Consider the following 6567-nt stretch of genomic DNA (forward strand, 5'->3'; position numbering starts at 1 on the left):
AAAAAAAAAAAAAAAAAAAGTCTGGCATTATAGGACAGCCAAGAATCACACCTGTTGCTTGTTCATTACTAGAACAGTCAGTACTCCTTGGCCTTCTTACTTCTAGTAATTTCTGCTATGTTGTGAAATCGTTGATGCCTTTTTCTTCCTCCAGAATTCTAAGATAGAACTTCTCGTTGTGCTCAATGCTCTTTTTCTTTTCTTAAATTAAAACAAACATTTCTTTTAGCACTGGAGAAAGTATGACAAATCCAGGCTAACAAGGAAAGGTGCTTTTATTGAGAAAAAAAGATCACTTACATCAAAACTGGTAGTGCCTCCAAAATATTAATACATAGATTGCTTCCTCTTAAATGTTGTACCTGTTTATATGAAAAAGGGGACTGGTTAGAGTTGAGTAGAGGTGGGCGTCCGCAGACTCTTTTATGCTTCTCTGTGTTTTCCAACATGTCTTCATTGACATGTGGCTATTGCTTTTTTCATCAGAAAAAAAAATTGCTAAGTGTCAGTGGCCAGGGAGCACCAAGGGAAGATGTTGCTGGTCTGTTAATAGAGACCCCAGGATAAGTGCCTATGCGTGGGCCCACTGAGAGCAGTGCCTGCCTTTCCTATAGAAATTAGCCAAGCATGGTGGCAGGAGCCTATAGTTCCAGCTACTTGAGAGGCTGAGGCTGGAGGATTGTTTGAGCCCAGGAAGTTGAAACTTCAGTGCACCTTGAGTGTGCCACTACACAACAGCCTGGGCGACACAGTGCAACTCCAACTCCAAAAAAAAAGAGAGGTCCCTTGCCAGGGGTGCCCAAGCTGGTGTGGGTGGCACCTGTCTGTAGGAGTTCACATCCCAAGCGCTTTCCTCCTGGTCTGCCTTGTGGGGAAGGTCTTGTACCACGTGAGTAAGCAGGTGGGAATGGTTTTGTCCTCAGGTAGAGCATTTAATAAATATCATGGTTAACCCAAATTTGAAACTGTTTGGTTACTGTTAGGTCACACTCCCAGCAGGCCCTCCAGACTGTTAGGTCAGGCCAGCCGGGTTGTGGGTGTCTGCTGTGCGATCTGACGCTACATGAAAGATGCAAGGAATTACGCAGAAGTTAGATTAGAAAATATAGTTTATTTTAAAACTAAATTAAAAGGAGAAAGAGGAGATTCACCTCCCCAAGGTAGGGGAGAAGGCCAAAGCCAGGAAACATGGCAACAGCCATAGCTCAAATAGCACATGGCCACACCATAGCTTAGCAAGGCAGTGGTGGCTGGTCCTGGTGGTTGAGTCCTTTTCATCCTTCCCATTGATAGGGAAAGGTCATTAAGATAATTGGGTGGTGGTCTTCTCACATCATCACGAAGTGGCAGGTAAGCACAGGTACTGACTGACAGGTGATGGACAGCAGGTAGGTGGGTGAGTTAGTCACATGACTGCTGCCATGGTGGTAGGCTAGCTGGGAAGGAGACAAGGGGAAGGGGTTTTTCCTGCAAGAGACCTGTCAGGCGTTTCCAGTCCACAAACTCCTTACCAAAAAGGTGATCTTATTATCATTTCTATAACTTCAGCCAGCTAAGGAGTGATCTTTAATTATTATGCCGAACCATTAATTGAAAATTTGGACTGGCCAGGCATGGTAGCTCCTACCTGTAATCCCAGCACTTTGGGAGGCCAAGGTGAGAGGATGGCCTGAACCCAGGGATTTGAGACCAGTCTGGGCAACTTGGTGAGACCTCATCTCTCCAATACAAATCAAAAAATTGGCCAGGTACGGTGGCTTATGCCTATAACCCCAGCACTTTGGGAAGCTGAGGTGAGAGGTTTGCCTGAACCCACGGGTTTGATACCAGCCTGGGAAACTTGGTGAGACCTCATCTCTACCAAAAAAAAAAAAAATTAGTTGGGCATGGTGGTATGTGCCTGTAGTTCCTGCTACTTGGAAGACTGAGGCAGAAGGATCTCCTGAGCCCAGCAGGTTGAGGCTGCAGTGGCTGTGAGCAAGCCACTACACTCCCGCCTGGGCAACAGAGTGAGACTCCAACTAAAAAAAAAAATCAGCTGGGCATGGTGATGCATGCCTGTAGTTCCAGCTACTTGGAAGGCTGAGGTGGAAGAATCACTTAAGCTTTGCAGGTCGAGGCTGCGATGGCCATGAATGTGCCACTGCACCCCAGCCTGAGTGACAGAGTGAAACTTTGACTCAAAAAAAAAAAAAAAGAAATGTTGGACTGTCCTTGTCTTGCATCTGATGGAGATTTGCCAAGGGGTGGAGTAAGCTGCCAGCTTGGCCTGCAGTAAAATGTCTGAACGCTTCCTATAACCTGCCTATTGGAAATTTGTCTGTGTCTAACCTGTGCTAGATTCAGAGCATGTCAGTCTATGCAAAAATGTCTATGCTTGAGGCAAAATGTGAACTAAATTTATTCTGTTTCTCAGGGTCTCTCCTTTTAGTTACCTTAACCTAGGTGTTTATACTTAAATATTTTTCCTTGTGCAAAATGCAGTAGTACTCTTTGAAATGAAAAGAGGTCTATAATTTCTATACTCAGAAATAGGCAGTTATTATTTCTGGGTGTGGGGGCTCATGCCTGTAATTCTAGCACTTTGGGAAGCTGAGGTGGGAAGATCGCTTCAGGCCAGGAGTTCGAGATTAGTCTGGGCAACAAATTGAGACCTCATCTCTACAAAAAATATAAAAATTAGCTGGACATGGTGGTGCACACTGTAGTCCCAGCTACTTGGGAGGCAAAGGTGGAAGGATCGCCTGAGTCCAGGAGGTCGAGGCTGTGGTGAGCCATTCTTGTGCTACTGCACTCCAACCCAGGTGACAGAATAAAAACCTATCTCAAAGAGGGAAAAAAAGCAATTGAATTGGTCTCTGGTGGCAAAGAGAGCTGCCCAGACTCCCCTTGGAGTCTGGGGCGGGGGGGTCTCATTAGCAGCTCAGGGGATCTGTGGGTAGAATTCAGGGCAAACTTGGCTTGGAAAAAAGTTATATCTGCATTTGCACTAACCTCTAGTTAAAATTTAGCACTTTCTTAATTATGAATGTAATGTACAAATTTCAGTAGAATTCATGACTGTTTTCTTCCCTGCAAGATCACTATCTTATCACCACCAGATCTTGTTATTTGATGCATTGAGAGCACACATCGTACTGCTTCACATGCTGTTTTCTAGAGGCTGCGTGACCTATATGTCAGTATAATCGGTTTCCTTTTTGCGGTGTATTTTATGATTGCATGACATTGTGGGAGGGGTCTACAGCCTCCGCCAGATTGCCGAAGGGGCCGTGGCAGAGAAATGTTGGGAACCAGGCCCTGCTGTGAGCATCTTGTGCTGTCACACCTGCTGTGTTTGCTGCCATGTCCCCCCTCAGGGCCTGATGGGTCACAGGCCTTGGTCAGTATGTTCTGAATGGGTGACTGAACGAGGGTGGGTGTCCGTTGACTACCTTGACCCCTTACTCTGAGCGTACCTCTGAGCTCACCTCTTTCATTCACCATTTGAGCAGCATTTATGGAGTACCTACTGTATGAGAAGCCATGGTCGGTTCCTCAGAGCCCGTCTACTGGGAGGACAGATAGGATCATGGCAATGTGCATCTTAAAGCCAGCCGGATGATTTCAGGTGGTGGCCAGTGCTCCAGGGAAATCCGGCCAGGGTGTTTGGTCAACAGCAAGGCAGACCGGGTGGGGGTGACAGCGTGGAATGGGGGTGGGAGAGAGCAGTGCCAAGGCCCTACCTGTGATGGAATTTGGATTTTATTCTGAAGGCCCTGGGTTGGGGGAGACACAGCATTGTGGGGTTTACATTTTAAAAGGATGAGTAGCTGTGTGTGGAGAGATCTGGGTGACAAGAGACTGGTGGTGCAGACCTGAGAGGGCAGGTGTCAGGGTGGTAGCTTTGGGAGGCTGAGGTGGGAAAATTGCTTAAAGCACAGGGGTTTGAGACCAGTCTGGGCAGCATAGTGAGATCCCATCTCTACAAAAAACCAAAAATTACCTGGGGTGTGAGTGTGCATGCGTGTGGGTGGGTGTGTGTATAAGATCAGGTGTTCTCAGCTCAGAACTGTAGAGTAGCTTCTGGCTCACAGTAAAGCCTCCAACCTCCGCAGTCTCATCCCCCTGCCTCGCTGACCTTGCCTCTGTGGCATGCCCCGTCGGGCTGCTTTCCAGTGGAGGCCTATCTGCAGGTCCTCTCCTGCCTCAGGACCTGGGCACTGCCACCCCTGGGCCTGGAAAGCTCTCCCCAGAGAGCCACATGGCTTGTGCGCTCAGCTCCTGTGTTCTGCTCTGGTCTTAACCTTCTCAGTGAGGGCCCCTCCCCCCTCCTTGTTTAAAGTGGTAATGAATGAACTTCCTGCTTGCCTGACCTTGGTTTTCTCAAGAGTGGTTCTCACCTGCTGATGTGCAGTGGAATTGCCTGTGTGGGTGAGTGTGTGCTCCACCGGCAGGAGCTGTCCCAAGCTGCCGGTCATATCAGCACTCAGTGCTGTTAGTCAGGGGGTGCCCAGCACCAGTGTCTTCACAAGGCTTACCTTGTCCCACTCCCGAGGGCCGGCACACAGCTCCACCGTGAAGCATAGTGCCAAAGGAGGAAAAGGAGAGTGGCCAAAAGAGATGGCAACAGGGTTTTCAGATGTGCTTTTTGAGGCACAAGGTGGGTCTTTAAAAGCAAGCAAAGAACTAGGCCAGGCATGGCGGCTCCTGCCTGTCATTTCAGCACTTTGAGAGATCAAGGTGGGAGGATCACTTGAGTCCAGGAGTTCAGACTGGGCAACATAGTGAAATCTCATCTCTACAAAAAAAAAAAAAAAATTATCTGGATACTGGCACTCACCTGTAGTCCCAGCTACTCAGCCACTTGGGAGGCTGAAGTGGGAGGATTGCCTGAGCCCAGAGGATAGAGGCTGCAGTGAGCTGTGATCATGCCACTGCACTCCAGCCTGGGCAACAAAGAAAGACTCCAACTCAAAAATAAATAAGTAAAAACAAGCAAGAACTATGGCTAGAAAGAATAGAAAACACTTCCTGCAGAGGGAAAGTCTGCAAGCAAAACAGAATGTAGGAATAAGAAAACAAAGCATGCTCGTGGATCAGAAACCCTGTGGCCCAGGTAGAGCACAGCGAGGTGGGGCATAGCAGAGGTACACGGCATGCCTGCGCAGTCTGCTTGACTCTAGACTTGGTGTGAATTGGAACTTGTGACATGGGCCCAGTCAGGCCAGTCTGGAATGTGTGATGAAGAGCACAACGGCGGGATTTCTTTGTTGTGTTTTTTTTTTTTTTTTTAGTTGGAGTCTCACTCTGTCACCCAGGCTACAGTGTGGTAGCACGCTCATGGCCACCACAGCCTCAACCTGCTGGGCTCAAGCAATTCTTCTGCCTCAGTCCTCAGAGTAGCTGGAACTACAGGTGTGCACCACCACGCTCGGCTAATTTTTTGTAGAGACAAGGTCCCGCCAAGTTGCCCAGGCTGATCTCAGTCCCCTGGACTCAGGCAGTTCTCTCTCCTCTGCCTCCCAAAGTGCTGGGATGACAGGTGTTAGCCACCATGCCCGGCCAACAATGGCAGAATTTTAACTCAAGTCACCATGGCTGAATTTGGAGCCAGGTGCTTTCCTCACTCTGCAGCCTTGGACAGTTCGTGACCTCTGGGTTGCGAGCCTTGGATGCTCATCTGCCGTGAGAGAACCATCTTCACTGTACAGGGTTGTGACGAAGATGAAAGCAACTAATCGTAACTTCTCCCAGTCTCCGCACTGGGCTATCTCTACCCAGTGACCAGAGGGAAATTTCTTTTTGAATTGAAGTCTCACTTCATCATCCAGGCTGGAGTGCAGAGGCCTACTCTTGGCCACCCCAGCATCGACCTGCTAGGCTCCGTGATCCTTCCACCTCAGTCTTCCCAAGTAGCTGGAACTACAGGTGTGCACTACCACACCTGGCTAATTTTTTTTATTTGTTGTAGAGACAAGGTCTCGCCAGGTTGCCTGCGCTGGTCTCAAACCCCAGGCTCAGGCAGTCCACCTGCCTTGGCCTGCCAAAGTACTGGGATTACAGGCTGAGCCACCGAGCCCAGCTCAGAGGGAACTTTTTAATGAAAAGAAGAGTGAAATGAATGAGCAATGCCTTTTTCTTAGCTCCTTTGTTAAATTTTTTTTAATTGTGTAAAATATACAGATGTGAGATTTAGCGTGTAGATCTCTCTATATGTAGTTTAACTGCGTAAGGGCCTTCATGTCATCCCTGGCAGCTGCTCTCACCACTCTGTCTCCAGAAACTGTATATCAGCCAGAGGGAGTCTTACTCTCTTGCCCAGGCTGGAGGGCAGTGGCACCATCACTGCCACCGCAACCTCGACCTCCTAGGCTAAGGAGACACTTCTGCCTCGGCCTCTCAGGTAGCTGGGACTACAGGCTAGTTACACCATAACTAGCTAATTGTTTTTATTTTTTGTAGAGATGAAGTCTCATTTTGTTGCCCAGGCTAGTCTCAAACTCCTGGGCTCAAGCAATCTTCTCACCTCAGCCTCTCAAAGTGCTAGGATTACAGGCATGAGCCACCGCACCTGGTGGAATTTTT

The 6567-nt window shown here is 48.4% G+C and overlaps 1 protein-coding gene across 1 annotated transcript in view; it reads left to right on the forward strand.

Annotated features, from left to right (window-relative positions):
- The window catches only part of SRD5A3 (steroid 5 alpha-reductase 3), a 19447-nt gene that overhangs the window by 1283 nt on the left and 11597 nt on the right, over window positions 1–6567 (forward strand). The gene's annotated exons all lie outside the window — the stretch shown is intronic.

This window comes from Carlito syrichta, unplaced genomic scaffold (assembly GCF_000164805.1).
Source record: "Carlito syrichta isolate Samal-C Ts95f unplaced genomic scaffold, Tarsius_syrichta-2.0.1 Scaffold117951, whole genome shotgun sequence".
NCBI classification, from domain to species: Eukaryota; Metazoa; Chordata; class Mammalia; order Primates; family Tarsiidae; genus Carlito; species Carlito syrichta.